A 17,528-nucleotide genomic window follows, 5' to 3' on the forward strand; every position below is an offset into this window, starting at 1 on the left:
TCTGAGGGAGCTTGGTGTTTACTGTTTTTTTCTGACTTCAGACTGAGAGGATTTATGTGACAATCTTGCTAGGTATTGGGAATAAAAAGTTTTTTTTCTAGCACACAACAAAATGTAAATGAACTGTGCAAATATTTCAGAATATATCAGAATTAGGAAAGCAAAAAAAAAATGTCCTGGCTGCTAGGTTGGCCCTGCACATGGTGTACCTGGTACACAAGGACCAATGTGGTTTTATACCAACCCGTAACACTTGCATGAACATCAGGCTGCATGAAGTACGGCAAAGAGATTATGATCTAGCCCTGGTCTCCATAGATTTGGAGAAAGCCTTCAACTCAGTGAATTGGGGGTATCTGTTGGAGGTGCTCAGGGTGGCTGGTTTTGGCCCACGTTTCGGACAAAGGGTACAGATACTGTATACAGCTCCCAGCGCAAGGGCACAGGTGGGGCAAAGCAGGTCGAACGAGTGGCTCCTCAAGAGGGGCATGCGTCAGGGCGGTCCACTCTCTCCACTTCTGTTTGCAGTGGCAATAGAGCCCCTGGTGATATGGGTGCGCAGGGACTTGGGGCATCAAAGTTGGCGAGACTTCTCACATCATAACTTTGTATGCCTATGATGCTCTATTTTATGTCTCCTCACCACATGAGTCGATCCTTAGGCTACTACAGTTGTTGGAGGAGTTTGGTGGGTGCTCAGGGTTGGGGCTCAACAAAACAAAATCATAAATGTTTCCCTTGGCACGATTGGCAGGCAGTCCCACGGATTCTCTCCCCAGTGTGGGCTTACGTTGGGAGAAGGAGCACTTCAGGTACTTGGGTGTGCAGGTGGCGGGTGAGGATTGACGGATATTGCAGCTCAACGCTCCTAAATTGATAGATGCCTTAAACGGTTCGTGGGCTTCTGGAACACACTCCCACTCACCCTAATGGGTAGGTTGGCTATAGCCAAGATGGTGGTGTTGCCTCGCTGCTTCTACATGCCACAGAATGCCCTGTATCCCATTACCAGGCGGGTGTTCTGGGCTTTTAACTCCATACTGATAGACCTGTATTGGGCAGGTTGACGCAGTAGAGTAGCGCTTGCCACACTGAATTGTACATATGAGAGGGGTGGCCTTGAGGTACCTACAATGGAGCTCTATTATTATGCCGCTCATCTACAGCATCCTGTGAGATGATTTACTGAGGGGGACAGTTGGGAAAAGAGGCTATTCCAGGATAGAGTGCAGGTCACAGACTTGCCATCCCTCCTCTTGCAGGGCGCTTGCACCCCTGTTGCAGTGCCATACGTGGTCAGACAGACTATGCGCATCTGACAAATATTTGTGGAGCGGATTTTGAAACATGCCTCGTTTCATAGGGATTTGTCAGTCTGGGACATTGCACTGGTTAGCAGTGTGATGCCCAATATGTCATACTGTAATGCCAGATTCCGGTTAATTCACTACAACTACATGCACCGCACATATATGACCCCGGAGAGACTACATCGCTTGGCCCCCCAATAGGACCAACTTGCGCGCTAGGTGCCACAAGGCAAGCGCTAATTTTCTGCACTTGGCTTTGTAATGTCCCAGGGCCAGTGGCTTCTGGACAGAGGTGGTGGAGCGGATCAGAGGCAGTGTGAATAGGCGGGTGCAATTGACACCCTCCCATTGCCTGTTGGTGTTAATACGGAAACCCAAAAAGCAAAGCAAGAAAGTATATAGACTCCAACAATTACTTTTAGCGCTAACGAGGCACAGAATTGCTATTGTGTAGATGGGGCGAGGGCTCCCGAGGTCTCGGCATGGATAGGGGATGTGCGTGAATGGACATTAACCGAGGAGGTGCATATGAAGAAGTGTCGCACCGATGAAAAATTAGAGGATGATTTAAGACTTTCCAGGGAACTCTGTCATGATTTACTGGCAAACGGCCTATAGTCGGGTTCCCAAAACACATTAGTAGCGGGCAGCCAGGCAGGAACTGAAGAAGAGGAGGACTGTTAAATCTTTGATACACCTGGCAAATGATTGTTGGAATGGGGGGGATAAGTGGTTGAACAGATTTCCAGAACTGTACCACAATGCTTTATGATTACATGATTCCTTTCTTTTTTTCTTTGCTGGTATTGGTTGCACACCTGTATTGTGCTCTTGTATAAAACTTTAAATACAGTTTCTAAAATATATATATATATATATATATATATATATATATATATATAAAGTCTTTTTCTACTCACCTGGTGTGGTTCTTTCTTGTGTGAGAAGCTTACTGACCGACATAGTGGTACATGCAGCTGCTTTACACCCTCCTGGATAAGCCTTAGCTTAGGTTTTCAGGGACCTAAACACTATCACCAAGGGTTGCCTGGACTCAATGCACAGTGCCTTACCAAGGGTGGACACTATATACTGAGCCTGCCTCCTACAGTAAGTCCCTAGTAAAGTGCACTATGTGTGCCCAGGGCCTTTAGATCATGTGCTACTAGTGGGCCTGCAGCACTGATTGTGCCACCCGCATGAGTAGCCCTACAACCATTTCTCAGACCTACCAATGAGGTGTCTGTGAGTGCTGTTTTAAACTGCCAAGTCAACCTGACAAGTGCACCCACTTGCCAGGCCCAAACCTTCCCTTGTTTTTTTTTTTATACATGTAAGGCACACCTAAGGTAGGCCCAAGTTAGCCCCAGGGCAGGGCGCAGTGTATGTGAAAGGTAGGCCATGTGCTGGTGTGTTTTACATGTTAATATTGCAAGGACTATCTCTACCACAGGTTATCATTGGAGCTGCCTTGTAACATCTTACAAGTGTAGCTTTCAGTTGGGAAGAGATAGTGAATTGGAGTATGGGATCCCTGAACTCACAATTTAAAAATACATCTTTTGGTGAAGTTGATTTTTAATTGCGTGTTTGAAAATGCTACTTTTAGAAAGGGGGCATTTTCTTGCTTTACCATTATGTGTCTCTGCCTGCCTGTGAAATCAATGTCGGGTTTAGACTGACAGTTGGGCTGTTGTACTTTCACTCTAGACAGTCACACAAATGGAGCTGAGGTGTGCCATCACCAGGCTGATGGGTCTTCCTCAGCTAGAGTGGTGGGAGAAGTTGTCACTGACACCGGAATAGGACTGTACCCGTCCTCACACAAAGCTGTCTTCACCCCCCTGTAGTGTGTCTGGAGCCAGGTCAGGGAAAGGGAGACTTTCCTTTGAAGTATGTCTGCTTCATAAGGCAGAAACTGGTATAAGTACTGGAGCTGTAACATCATAACCTCATAAAACTTCTGGATTCATGGAGATTCTGTCAAGAAGAAAAGCTGGAGAAGCTGTAGGAGGGGAGCTGCCACTGCTTGTTGCTGTGTTGTGCTGGCCTGCTGCTTCCTGCTTCTGTCTTGGACAGTAAAGGGACTGGACTTTGCTTTTGTATTCTGATTGCCAAGGTTCTCAAAGGGATTGTGTGTGCTTGCCTCCTGTTAAGTAGTCTCGGCCCACCAAAGACTTCTGCGGCAGCCCCTCTACTCGGAGTTCTGACCTGCCAAGTAGTGCCCATTCCAGTTCTGGGCCCTTGGAGGTGGCTTCTGTTGCAAGAAGAGAAGAAAATCCACGCATCGACCTTCAGTGCTTGTCTTTCCCGCCACAGTCTTGCCGTGCAGTTGAAAGCCAACACATTGCTGCGGTGCGGCAGAAGAATTGACGCAGCGCCTGCCGTGCAGCCCGAAGATCACCACAGCCTCAGTCCCGAGCACTGTCACCGGTGTTTGTCGCACCCGCTCCGACTCCGACGCAGGCCCTGCTGTGTGGCTGAAGAAATTGACCCATTACCTGCCACTCTGCTGTGGAATTGATGCAGATCCTCTTTCACCACAGGTGCATTGACCCAGCACATCTAGATTTTTGACGCATCACACCTGTGCGCCAAATTCTTCATTAACGTTGCCCAGCAGTAAGGAACCGAGGCAGCGTGTCCTGTAACCGACACATCCCCTCTCCTCACAGTCAGGAACCGACGCATCACCTCCCCTCACAGTAAGAAACCGACGCATCACCTCCCCTGAGCACCAGTAAGGAACCGACGCATCACCTCCCTGAGCACCAGTAAGGAACTGATGCATCACCTCCCCTGGCAGTAAAGAACCAACACATCATCTCCCGTGGGAGTAAGGAACCGATGCATCGTTGCGCCTGTTTTCATCTTTGATTTGGTGTGGTGTCCATTTGTAGTGTTTTCACTGTGTTACTGGGTGCGTATATACAAATGCTTTACACATTTCCTCTGAGATAGGCATGGCTGCTCGTGCCAAGCTACCCAGGGGGTTCGCTTATGTGTGTAATCCCCATACCCTGACTAGAAGGAAGGGTCCCTACTTGGACAGGGTGGAAGCCACCTTCAACTAGAGACCCCTATTTCTAACACACAACATGAATTTCAAAGGACCAGATACTAAATCACATCTTTGCCTGGATATAGAGAATTATAGTGGAACAATGAGGAGCCCCACATCAGTGTGGACAAGATCACCATGACTTCCAGCTGCTGCAACCAGGACTGGGGACCAATGTCCCAGCTGGATGAGGGGCCATCACCAAGAACCCAAGACCTTCTGTCTGCCTGCCAAGACCAATGCGCTCTGTGAGGAGGAGGAGAGAGCCTGGGGAGCGAGGTGCAGCTGTGATCATGACAAGTTGATCACAATGAGAGTAGTGTGAGGTGTCCGGTTCAGTTATGACCATTGCTGCATGAGAGAGAGAGAGGTCTTCCATACATAAGTCAGCAACCCCAATCGGGGCTGCCATGAAGGTAAGGATCATCACACGTTCCTTTGGCCCTCATTTACCAGGAGGTGCCCACTAGGACAGTTGGAGCTGTCACCCATTGAACCAACATCTTTTGGGCTGTTGTCCTTGCTTGTGACCCTCCCACATTCCCCTCGTATGCCAGAAGAGGGCAACAAGGACCCTTTGGGTCATCACTTGTTGAAACAACATAATTTGGACTATTGCTCTGATTGGAGGAGTCTCTTCTGCCATTAAAGGCACTCAAGGTCAAGAACAAAAGTCCAATGGAATCACCGCTGCTGTCCTATCATCTTACCTGCATGAACCGCGAATGAGAAGCTGTCTGCTCCACCCAGAAGCTGTTGCTGACTGTGACCGCCTCAATATGCTGCTTCTCCTGCTGCTGACCACGGTTCATCTTGCTGATTGACAGAACATAGTAAAATTAGTCCCTGCTACCAAACACTTTTTCAGGCCCCAGTTGGATGGGACTGGAACATGTCCAGCAGTCTTTTTGAGACTTGCACAAACTCGGAGTGTTAATGCTGTAGCGAGCTGAACTTTCATGGCCAAAGTAAGACTTTGTTGTGCATTGCTAGGGCTGGAAGCAGCTGTGGTGTCACCTCCATTAGACCACAAGAGACATGTTTGTTATCATGGATGAGGGAGAGGGTAGATCAGTGGGACACTGCGTAGCAAAGCGCTAGAGTGCTTGGTCTGAAAGACTGTAGTGTGTATTATTTAGTGTGCTGTAGTATACTGTGTCTGTGTAATAAATACTCCTTTTCTTACCAAAAGTAAGTATTGGACTGGGCAATCAGATGTTTGGGTTCACTGTTTGTATTTTCAGTCTTGTACCTCTGCTTACCTTGCTCCTAGCTCCCCCCAGTGAGACTTGGACTGCTTGACCCATGCTACCACTGAGATTCAAGTGCTGAAGCGATAGTATTTGGTCCAGTTGTTCAGGGCCGATAATTAGTCATGCCCCAGGTCATCAGTAACAGAAATCAAGGGTGCAAGTACTGCAGAGGCCATTTCCAAATTATGCCAGTGGTACAATGTCTGTTTTTTTTCCTCACACTAAGGTACCCATTAGGATGGCGGGCGGACTTTAGTCCACCCGCCACCCTAGCGGTGCTGGGACCAGCCGCTAGTGGTGCGGCGGTCCCGCACCTGCAATTAGGATGCCACCGTGGCGGTGGCATCCTCCATTCCGAGCATTGTGGCGGGCGGTGCTCACAGCACCACCCGCCACAATGCTGGGAATGAACTGTGTGCATTGTCATGCACAAGGTGACAGGCACGCGAGGTGCCTGCCATCATGTCCATGACAATGCAGGGGGTACCACCCCCCCTACCCTGGGGGCCCGCAACGGGCCCCAACAGAAAACCCTGCATGCCTTTCCGTGGCGGCATCGCAGCCACGGAAAGCCACGTCTCCGCCTGCATCCAAATATGGATGGCTGTGTCATGCAGACACCGCCACCATATTGCGCACCTTTTCCGCCCGGTCGACTAGTCGACCGGCGGACGGTCTTTCCTTCCGCCGGGGTCCCCCGCCATACTGATATGGTGGGGGCGAAATGGGTGGCGGGCGGGGAATAATGTAGGGTGGATCGTCACCGCCATGCGGGCGGTGGCGATCCGCCCTACATCCTAATGGACCCCTATGTCTAGGCTTATAAATAATGGAGAAAACAGGTTTGGGAGTAGGCATCAACACCATGTCTGTAGAGCACTTGAATATATGGATCTATATAGGGTAGAAGGCTCCCAGGAGCAGGGTCAGGGAATACCTTGTTGATGCATTAGGGGCTGGGATGAGAGAATGGGTGAAAGGGTAAAAGCTGTAATAGACTCTGGGGAGGGCACCATATTATGATCACAGGAGGAGGACACTTGGAGTCAGGTTCTTGTGTCCCCTTATCCCAGATACATCCCGAGTATCTCCTAATGCACTTGCCAGAATTTCCCCCATACACATCCCTTTAATATTTAGGATACAATTGTCATCAGTTCCAGAATAAATCCCTTGGGTGATGCAACTCATCCTTCAGTTCAGGCCAGGTAGTGGCCAAGATTCCAAGAGAGCTTGTACATGTGTATATGGAAGGGCAGGATACATTGGACCAGTTTGTGAGCTTTGAGGTCGCTTGTAAGGCAAGGGCCATTTATGATGTGTCTAAGGCAGCTCTCTTAATGGGTTGATGCCTTTGGAATGGACAGGATGTTTTGGCAGATGGTCCATGGGCAAAAAAAAAAGCTCTCATCAGGGGGTTTTGGCGGGAACCAGCTCACTACCTTCACAGACTCAAGGAATACAAGAGAATGTATGGTGTTCTGATTGAGACTTGGATTCACGATATATTCCATGACTGAAATGAGAAGGTGAGAGGCACGGAGGGCCAGAATTTTCATTCTCTTCACCTGCTGATGGTGACAGAGCAACATGAGAAGTTCTCTACCCCTACTTAGGCAAAATCTGTTAGATCCTACAAAGAGGAATCTAGAGAAACTTACAGTACTGACTAACAAGTGGGATACGAAAAGGGCCCTCAAGAAACTAGAGCAGCATTGCTCTAAGCCAGAAGGAGGAAGACTGGTTCCAAACTGTGGGCTAAGGGCCAGGATAATTCTCCAGAGTCCCAAGAAGAGCACAGGCAAAATGAGAATGGTAATGCTGCGTCTGGTAAGGTCATTAAGGTTCTCCCAAGACCAAGGTGGTGACTTGCTGTACGAACTGTACCAACAGATTCCCAGATAGCTAGCTTGTTACACATGGGTAAAGGGACCCGAGAGAGGCCTGTTGCACTCTACTTAGTTTCATGGGGCCCTCAATCAACCCGAGGTCAATGAATATCAATAAGATGTGTGAGACTCAGGGGCCCCTCATCAAATTCTGTAGGGGGGAGCATCTTTGTGAATTACACAACTGCTCCACAGAAGGATCTGGTATACTATATGAATGATCTCAGGAAACTGATGGTGCAGTTTGAGTCAAGTGAAGGACAACCTTAAGTCAAGCCAAGCGCTTATGAAGGTAAGCTATGCTGATTGTGTATAAGGAAGGCCAGGAGCTGTTAATCCTGAAGCCCATTCGTCCCAAAGCTTTGAAGGACAAACAATGTGTGCCATGCAAGGTAGTTCAGAATGTTTCTGAGGTTAAGTACTTGGTTTTCACAGGTGCTACAAAGGAACTCAGTAAGGGTGTTCCATGTGAACTGGCTGAAGCCTTGCCTCTGACGAGAATTCATAGTGATGGCTATGGCAGAGTAAGTGAGGAAGAGGGTGAGCCTCTTCTTGACCTGCTGCATGATGACATGAAGGATGGCACTGTGAAATGGGTTCAGTTAGTCCTTGAATTAATGCCTTTGCAGAGAGAGAGAGAGTGTAGCGAGGTATTGGAACGGTCTTACAGCATTTTTGCGCTGACTCCAGGAATTACCCCCATCTGTGTCCATGACTTAGACACCAGTGACAGTCTGCCAGTGATGGGCAGAATGTACATAATGTCTGACCGGCTTCAGAGATAGATTAAGGCAGAAGTTGCCAAGATATTGGACCGGGGGGGGGCATTGAGAGAACTCATAGTCCTTAGTCTAGTCTTGTGGTGCTAGTAGTAAAGCAACTGTCTACAGACTTTCCTTTCTCTGTCGACCATCGAACCTTCAATGAGGTAACCAAGACCAGTGCTAAAAGAAATGGATTAAACCAAGACCAGTGACGGGGTGGCAGTTTGATTTGTTCAGCATTCCATCCATCATCTGTTCTTTTTTTGCATTTGTCGCCCTTAGTGGGAAGGGTATGCCCAGAAGTGGGTCCCGTGATCACTGTGCCACTGGATTCAAGCTAGCCAGGCTGATGAAGGGTGATACCCTGAAACCAGTCCCAGGAGGACCTGGCCTTGCAGTTCGGGCTGGACTGTTCTCATGGGGAGCAGGGTCAAGACGGATTTGCATATTGCTAGGTCTAAACTGGGGTGGTATGGTGAGCAGAAAAAAAATGAATTAAACTCCGATCTGTGACTGGGGGTGAAAGTTTGATTTGTTCAGCATTCTGATCATCTGTCCTTTTTGCTTTCATCAAATTCCGAGAGCAGGTGAGCTTGTGGGTTGGTTGGGTGCTGCAAAGTACTTGAGCATCTTTGATTGGAAGAGTGGTTACTGCCAGATTGCCTTAGCACCAAGTGCCAAGGAGAACACTGCATTCTCTATGCTCTTGGGGTTATATCAGCTTATGGTAATGCCCTTTCGGTTGAAGAATGCTCCTGACACTTTCATCGAATCGTGAACTATGTTCTCGCAGGACAGGAGGAGTTCTATTTGGCCTACCTGGTTGACATTGCAGTATCCATCAATTCATGGCAGGATCGCCTAAGGCACCCAGAATAGTTGTTAGCTAGGATTCAGGAGGTCCAACTGACCATCATGGAGATAGTGTCGGGTGTGGCAGTCTTCTGCAATAAAACTGGAGTATGAGGTGGGTAACAACATGTTCACATGTTGGATGCCAATATACACTTTGTGATAGAGTGGGAGGTGACCACTACCCATAGTGAAATGACGGCCTTCTAAGGGCTCCCTGGGTATTACAGGACCTTTGTGGCTAACTATGGCGGTATAGTTGCCCCATTGACTGCATTGACTGCCAAGAAGCAGACCAGGAAAGTGATTTGGAGTGCCAAAAGGCATTTGAGGGACTAAAGAATATACTATCCAATGCACCTCTACTAAGAGCTTGCGAGAAATTGGGTTGTTGGTTGAGCGGGGTCAAAACCTACTCTAGCAACAGCCACAATCCTTCTCTGGGAGAACCACAAAGCCAGCAAATTAACTTGTGCTTAACCCTTTGGTAGCTTGGCACAAAAGCAGTCAGGTTTAACTTAGAGTCAATGTGTAAAGTATGTAATGATGTGAAAGCGCAAGAAATATCCCACACTAATTTGGAAAAATAGAGTATATTTTAATTAATTATTTGATACCAATAAAATCCAATCAGTAGAACCAGAATTTTCAAAGTGTAAAATAACACCTAAAATATCAAAGCGCCAACTGCTTGAGAACAGGGAAAAGTCAAAAGTTGTGGCCCATGTTGATTGAGCAGAGTTAAAATACACAAAGTGGATTGTTTGTGCCCGGTTTCAGCTTTCCTCGAACTTAGAAGAATTTTTCAAGTGAATTGTCTGAGAAGGTAAAGTTGGACGGGGCAAGGCAGCCGGCGGTGTTCGAGGAGGAGGCGTCATCGTCGGAGAGCTGCTGGACAAAGTCACAGTGAAGATTTTTACATTCGGACTTGGTCTTTTTTTTTGTTTTTTGGGAATCAAAAACCTCCAGCTGGAGGAAGCTGCAGGTCGTAGACGATGTGTGCTCCATGAGGCTGGATACCCCTTCTGAGAGGAGCCATTGAAGAGGATTTGCTGCAATGGAGAAGAACATAGTAAGAGCTGCCGCAAAGTCAGGCCGACCGATGGATCGGCAAAAAGGCAGATCCCAGTCTTCTCTTGCTTCTCAGCGCATTTTTTGGCAGAAAATGTTTAAGTCCCAAGATTTGGCCTATCTGAGCACCTTTAGAAGCACTTCCAAGGATCCAGGACTGGAGGGGCACCACTTGGAGAGTCAGGACTCACTCAGGCTGGGTCCCAGTGTGGGTCCAAGATGAGTGTAGACTTTGCTATCACTGAAGCTCTGATCATGTACTAGTCAGCTAGCTCTCAGTCACTTTGTAAGTCTTGCATTCAAGCAGGAAAGCAAGTCTCAAGCAGCAAGGCAGTCCTCTTGGGGCTCAAAGCAGGCTTCAGGCTGCAGGACAGTCCCCTTGGTGCAGCTGGGCAGTACTGTGAATTACACAGCAGGTCACAGGCAGCATGGCAATCCTCTGAGATTTTAAACCCAAACTGTATACCCGTGTCATGTGTTGAGTAGTTTGTGTTCACGTGTGCTGTGATTTCCCCAGGTGAGGGGTTGAGGTGTGTGCTTAATGAATAAGGTTGCAATGAGGCACTTAAATAACGCATGGGAAATTTGAAAAGAGAAAAGGCTAATGAGAGTATTGATGAGTATGGAAATCGTGGATGGCTTTCCCTCTTTTATGTTTTTTTCTCTCGTTGTAGAATTGTGAATCCTCTTGGAAATTTCCAGAAAAGAGTGACGTTGGGGCTAAGCCCAAACACACAGAGTAATAAGGTAATAAAAACCCTAATAGGGATACAGACCAGAAAATAGGGACCAACACCCTGACGAATGCCAGAGCGACCAGGTTCGGCGCAAAAAAAGCTGGCAGAAACATGTTTGTAATTGCAGTGGGGATTGAAGGGTCGTTACCTTCCCTGAATACCCCATATTGTTGGTTTTAATCCTGCCAGAGGTTGACAAAAAATAAAAAATTGCGGGTTAACCCCTAGGTAGTTTTACAATTATATCTGCACCTCTCTTGGTCCCTTCTTCCAGGAGAAGATTTGTTTTCCTTTATGATTTGAGTAACACTTCTGTGTTTCGTTTTGCCTTTCTTTATTACACTCTACCCTCACCACTATTCTTAATCTTTTCTCCCAAAAAAATTGCGCTCCATCCAGAGTGTTGGTCTGCACCTGGATGTATGATGCGGCCCAATGATGAAGCATTACACTACCAAGTGTGTGAGGGCAGTATTAAGAACTCTTCTGATTTTCCCGTATCTAGTGTATAGTACAGCTATTTTTAGTTATAAAGTTTTTCTCTGTTGTGTGAGACCTAAGTATTGGTAAGGGAGTCAGAGAAGACTCAATCCCTTGTCTCTTCCTTCTTGTGATATTCAATCCTCTGAGAGCCCCTACGAATAACCAGAAGTGAACTGAAGAGTGGGTCTGGGGATCCTATTTTTATATCTGATGCCAGCTTTGAAGTGGATGACATTTCTGGTCCCAGTTTGTCTGAGGGCACAATGGGCTAGTGTGATGGTTTTGGTGCCTGAACTGAGGCAGGGTCTTTGAACAACAAGTAGGGATTTGCACAGCTCTGCTGCCCATCCCCATCCCTCCAACATACAGTCCCTCTATTGTGTGGCTGTCTGGGAGGAATACACAATGGCCAAAGGCCAACGACACCTAGTCATGTTATCCAGGAAACAGGCTGCAGGCAACAAATGGTTGGGAACAAAAAGATGGCAACTTTCTAAAAGGGACATTTTCAGAATTGTGCCTTAAAAGCCGACTTTACCATTAAAGAGGATTTTAAATTACAGTTCCTTAGACATTAAACATGATATGTATACTACTTTCAAACAAAGTTTATCATGTAATAAATATAATAAGGTAACCCTATGTTATCCTATGAAAGAGGTAGGCCTCACTGTGGTGAAAAATGAATTTGGGAGTTTTTCCCTACCAGTACATGTAAAACTTTAAAGTACATAGCCAACTTTTTAAATACAATTCACCCTCCCCTATGGGCTGTTTAGGGCCTACCTTAGAGGTGACATATGTATTTAAAACAGAGTTTTAGGCATGGCAAGAGGGTTATTTTGCCAAATTGAACTGGCAATTTAAAACTCTTGACAGGCTGCGATGGCAGGCATGGGGCAGGTTTAAGGGGCTACTTCAGTAGGTGGTACAATACGTGTTGCAGGCTCACTAGTAGCATTTAATGTACCAGCCCTGGGTATACGGTATACCACGTTTCTAGGGTCTTATAAGTAAATTAAATATGCCAATCAGGTGTAAGTCAATTTTACCATGATTTAGGGCATGAGCGCAAGCACTTTAGCACGGTTTAGTAGTGGTAAAGTGCACAGTATCCTAAGGCCAACATAAACTAATTCACAAAACAGGAGGGGTGAAGACAAAAGGTTTTGGGGTGACCCTAAAAAGAGGGCCAAGTCCAAGCGATGGATGCATCTGACAAGGACTTTGGATCTGTGTTAGCACAACTGGATTACAAAGGTAGCGAGCGTTCGGTGGCCTTTAGTAATAGGAGATTACTACCCAGGGTTCGGAACTGGGCCGCCAAAAGGAGTGCTTCACAATAGCATGGGCCTTGGGGAAATTCCGCCCTTACTTGTAGAAATGATCTAGTTGACTAAAATGGTTACATATTGTAGTGAAGCTACAGAAATGCAGATGGACTTTCCCACTGGCTTTGTTGATTTGAAAACCCATCCTCCCTTAGTTAGAATTTGGTTTGGGATTGTCTGATCTGGGAGGGACGTCTTTTGGGATGGAAAAGTCCCATGCATGGTGACAAATGTGTACAACTGCCCTGAGTGTTCCAGCTGTCATATATATTGGGACCACGGATCATGAGTGTTTACTATGAACTATGCCTGTCTCATCCTAATGCGGTCTTGTTAGACTTGGAGGGGCACACCAAGCTCTACCCTCTGATAAAGGGCTACTGCCCTTGCCAGGAGTTAAGTGAAACGAGAGACGTGGTGGCAGCATACCTGTTTTGTGTTTAGTAACAATCAGTAGTGTGAATGAACGTTTTACCTGTGTCACTGGAGTGCTACCTAATGACTCACTCATGTAAAGTTCAGATGCTGTGTACTTAACTTACCTTTGGCCTACGTGGTGACTGTTTCATACTTGTCTGGAGCACTCCAATTTAGTAAAATCACAGAAAATGTTACAAAAAGTATTACAATGTATTTAGCATGGATTCTTCATTGATTGTATATACAAAACTCTATTTAAAATGCAAAAACAGGAATTAATATTACAAATACAGTATAGAAAAGGCATTGGACCAATGTGCCGATCTATTAGACACAACTCAATGTAACAGAAATATACAAAACATATAAAAGGTTACAATGTATATGCAATTAGTTCAAAGATCAGACATTGGATGATGAACAAAAAATAAAATTAATCTTTTTGTTTGTCATGTCTGATCAGAGTACGCACCCAACACATGTTTCGTTTACTAGACTTCCTCAGGGATTTTGGTATACAAGGTAGAAAAACCATCCAAAGGCTTGAAGTGGGGTGACCAAAATACGATATACACACTAATGAATGCTGTATGCGGTTTTCCCTTATTCACTGTAATGACATCATACAAGGCAGTGGACACAGCACCATAGAAACCTTTCCAATCGGGTCCATATATCAGAGGAGAACGCTAAAGATCTGTAGTGATGCTTGCTGATCCGGGATTGGGCAGTGGCAGCCACCTCTCCGTTCCCCACCCAGAGCTGACAGTGGTGACTGATGCATCACTTTTGGGCTGGGGTGGCCATTTAGGAGTGGTGGAGATCAGGGGCCTCTGGTCTCTGGCAGAGACTCGGCTCCACAACAGTCTTCTGAACCTGAGGGCGATTTGCTTGGCATTGAAAGCTTTCCTGCCCTGCATCAAAGGGAAAGTGTTGAGGTGTTCTCAAACAATACTACCATCATGTGGTATTGCAACAAGCAGGGTGAAGTGGGTTATTTGACCCTGTAATCCGTATGTGGGTATTGAGATAACCTGCACACCTGAATCAAAAGTTCAAACAAAAGTGATCTACTAATTCATGAGTAATCCAAAGTTAAACAATGGTAAACAATGGTGCTGTCCCTGACTTAACCTGGCTAGCCCCCGCCAGGAACTCAATACATTCAGAAGGCAAACAGAACCTGTTGGGCTGTCGGGACGCACTATTCACATGCCCAATATGGTGCTCAATGATTTTTTTAAAACAATGCGTGAATAATATTATTGTACAATGCTTTTGAAGAAATCAAAGAAGTTAATGCATTTTAGTTATAACAGTTTCATAGTTTCATATGACCATGAAAGGATGATTTCATCCAACACTAATGATATCAATAATATGAAGCACTGCTCAATGATAAGTGCATGGCACAATGAAACAGTGACATTATTTTCTTTTGCATATGAGAATGTTTAAAACAGATGTATTGTATATATATTCTTTCTAGTAAACCCCTGAAGAAGGTGCCAGCACCAAAATGCATTGGGAATTGTGTTGATGCCATTTGGAACAATCAAGCTATAAAAAGATGAAAAAGAAAATAAAGAAGCACACAGCGTTTTGAACTGTTTCATTGTGCCATGCACTTATCATTGAGCAGTGCTTCATATTATTGATATCATTAGTGTTGGATGAAATCATCCTTTCATGGTCATATGAAACTATGAAACTGTTAAAACTAAAATGCATTAACTTCTTTGATTTCTTCAAAAGCATTGTACAATAATATTATTCACGCATTGTTTTAAAAAAATCATTGAGCACCATATTGGGCATGTGAATAGTGCGTCCCGACAGCCAAACAGGTTCTGTTTGCCTTTTGAATATTATTTGACCCTGTGCCACGAGGTTCTGCACCTCTGGACATGGCTAAAATATCAGGACATTTTCTTGATCGTGCAGCACCTGTCGAGATCTCTAACCACCAGGGCAGACAAACTCAGCCGTTGATGCCTCATGGATCAAGAATGGTGTCTGCATCCAGAGGTGGCTCAAGGTCACTTTCAGGCAGGGGAGAACCTTTGTGAGATCTGTTCGCCACCGCAAAGAACACACAATGTCGGCACTTCTGTGCGCTGGAGTTTCCAAGCAGCTCTTGCTCAGAGACACCTTCCAACTAGACTGGAATATGGAAATCCTGTACTGAATTATTCATTCTAAGTAGTACTTATATATTGTGGCTAATCACTCAAGAGGGTATACAGGCACTGTGCTGCAGGTATCAGTCACAGAGCCAGGTCTTGAGTCCTTTCCTGAAGTGGGTCAGCGAGAGTGCGGTGCAGAGGTGAAGAGGGAGGGCGTTCCATGCTTTAGTGGCGAGGTAGGAGAAGGATCGTCCTACAGAGAGGCATCAGCAGAGACATGATATTTGTGCGAGGGCGAGGTGTGCGGACCGGAGATTCCTGATGAGTCGGAAATGCAGGAGGTGGTTCATGTAGGCTGGTCCTTGGTCATTGAGGGCTTTAGAGGCGTGGGTCAGAAGCTTTAAATGGCATCTCTTATGGACGGGGAGTCAGTGGAGGTCCTTCAGGTGCTGGGTGTTCTGCGCACTCTTGGACTGGTTAAGGATCAGTCTGGCTGTGGCGTTCTGGATCGTCTGGAGTCTTTGCAAGAGTTCAGTGGTGGTGCCTGCATTGAGTGCGTTGCCATAGTCTAGTCAGCTTGTGATAAGGGCCTGTGTCATTGTTTTCCTGGTGCTGATGGGGAGCCACCTGAAGACTTTGCAGAGCATGCGGATATGTGGAAGCAGGCTGAGGAAATGGTGTTGATCTGATGTTTCCTGGAGAGTTCGTTGTCCAGGATGATCCGAGGTTGCGGACATGGTCTTTCGGCGTGGGGGTTGGTCCAAGCTTCGCAAGCCCCCAGAATTAATTCCAGAGGGTGGTGTGTCTGCCAAATATCAGAACTTCAGTTTTTCTGTGTTGAGCTTCAGGCAGTTGTCTTTCATCCATGCTGAGACCTTCTTCATACAGGTGTGGAATTTGCTCTTCATCGGGTGTGGTCCGTTGAGAGCAAGAGGACAAGCTGTGTATCGTCTGCATAGGAGATTCCCACCGAATCCTCTCCTCCCCCAATTCTGCAAACGATGAGAGCCAACCAGGCCCAAATTATCCGGGTGGTTCTGGATTAGACAGAGAGAGCATGGTATCCAGAAATTGTGAGCATGAGCATCTGTCCTCAAATCAATCTGACCTTCAAGGTCAATCTCCTGTCGCAAGAACAGGGGAGGGTCCTACACCAGAACCTGCTCACTCTCCACCTTCATGCTTGGAGACTGACCGTCGACAGTTTAGGGTCTTTGGCCTTCCTCCTGAAGTCTGTACACACCTGCCATTGGGATACGTTTATGGCTTGGTGCGCTGAGAAACACATTGACCCACTTTTTGCATCCTTGAGCAAAGTGTTGTTTGTTTTATACTTAATCCCGGCATGCTCTTGCTCTGGCCAGAGGTATCTTTCACCTATCTATGCTTTTTTTGCAATTTACGGACCAAGCCTCCCTATTTGTTACCCATTGTGACATATTTCTAAAAGGTCTTCAGGACATGTTTCCTCCAAAATCTTTTGCTATGCCCCAATAGGATCTTAATTTACTCTTAACCTATTTGATGTGTTTCCCCTTTGAACCCATGCATAGCTGCCTTCCAAGACTTCTAAAGATCAGAACAGTCTTCTTGATGGCTATAACATTGACCAGGATGGTCAGCGAATTCAGGCTCATTCTGTTCACTCTCCCTAAACAGTTTCTTCCCCGATAAACTGGTTATTCAAGCCTATGCCTCTTATCTGCCGACGTTGGTGACACCTTTCCACATCAGCCAAAACATCACGCTGCTGACTTTCTTTGCTCCGTTTCACCCTTCCAAGAAGGAATATAGATTCCACCGTCTGGACCCTAAAAAGCCACTATCATTCTATATCAATCAAACCAAAGAAAACTGAGTGGACAATCAGCTCTTTGTACGGTTCATTGGAATGAAGAAGGGAAAAGCTGAGCCAGAATAGAACGGCTCCAGGTGGATTGTACTTTGCATCAAGTTCTGCTCCACATTAGCCAAGAAGCAACCCCTGAGGGCTTAAGGGTTCATTCCACCAGAGCCAAAGCACCATCTACTGTGCTAGCTCGTGGAGTTTCTGTTCTGAACATCTGTCAGGATACTATGTGGGCATCCTTTTTATTTTTTTTAATGTATTTTATTATTTTATCTTATACAACCATTATATAACTCACACAGACGTAGCTGAAGGTGCAATCTGCAGAAGTACATCAGTATTATATATATGTAACATCTGATTACAAGTTGGTACAAACATT

The 17,528-nt window shown here is 46.1% G+C and overlaps 1 protein-coding gene across 2 annotated transcripts in view; it reads left to right on the plus strand.

Moving 5' to 3' along the window:
- The window catches only part of IL31RA (interleukin 31 receptor A), a 1,058,288-nt gene that overhangs the window by 184,880 nt on the left and 855,880 nt on the right, over positions 1-17,528 (plus strand). The window lies entirely within an intron of this gene.

This window comes from Triturus cristatus, chromosome 2_1 (assembly GCF_964204655.1).
Source record: "Triturus cristatus chromosome 2_1, aTriCri1.1, whole genome shotgun sequence".
Lineage (NCBI taxonomy): Eukaryota > Metazoa > Chordata > Amphibia > Caudata > Salamandridae > Triturus > Triturus cristatus.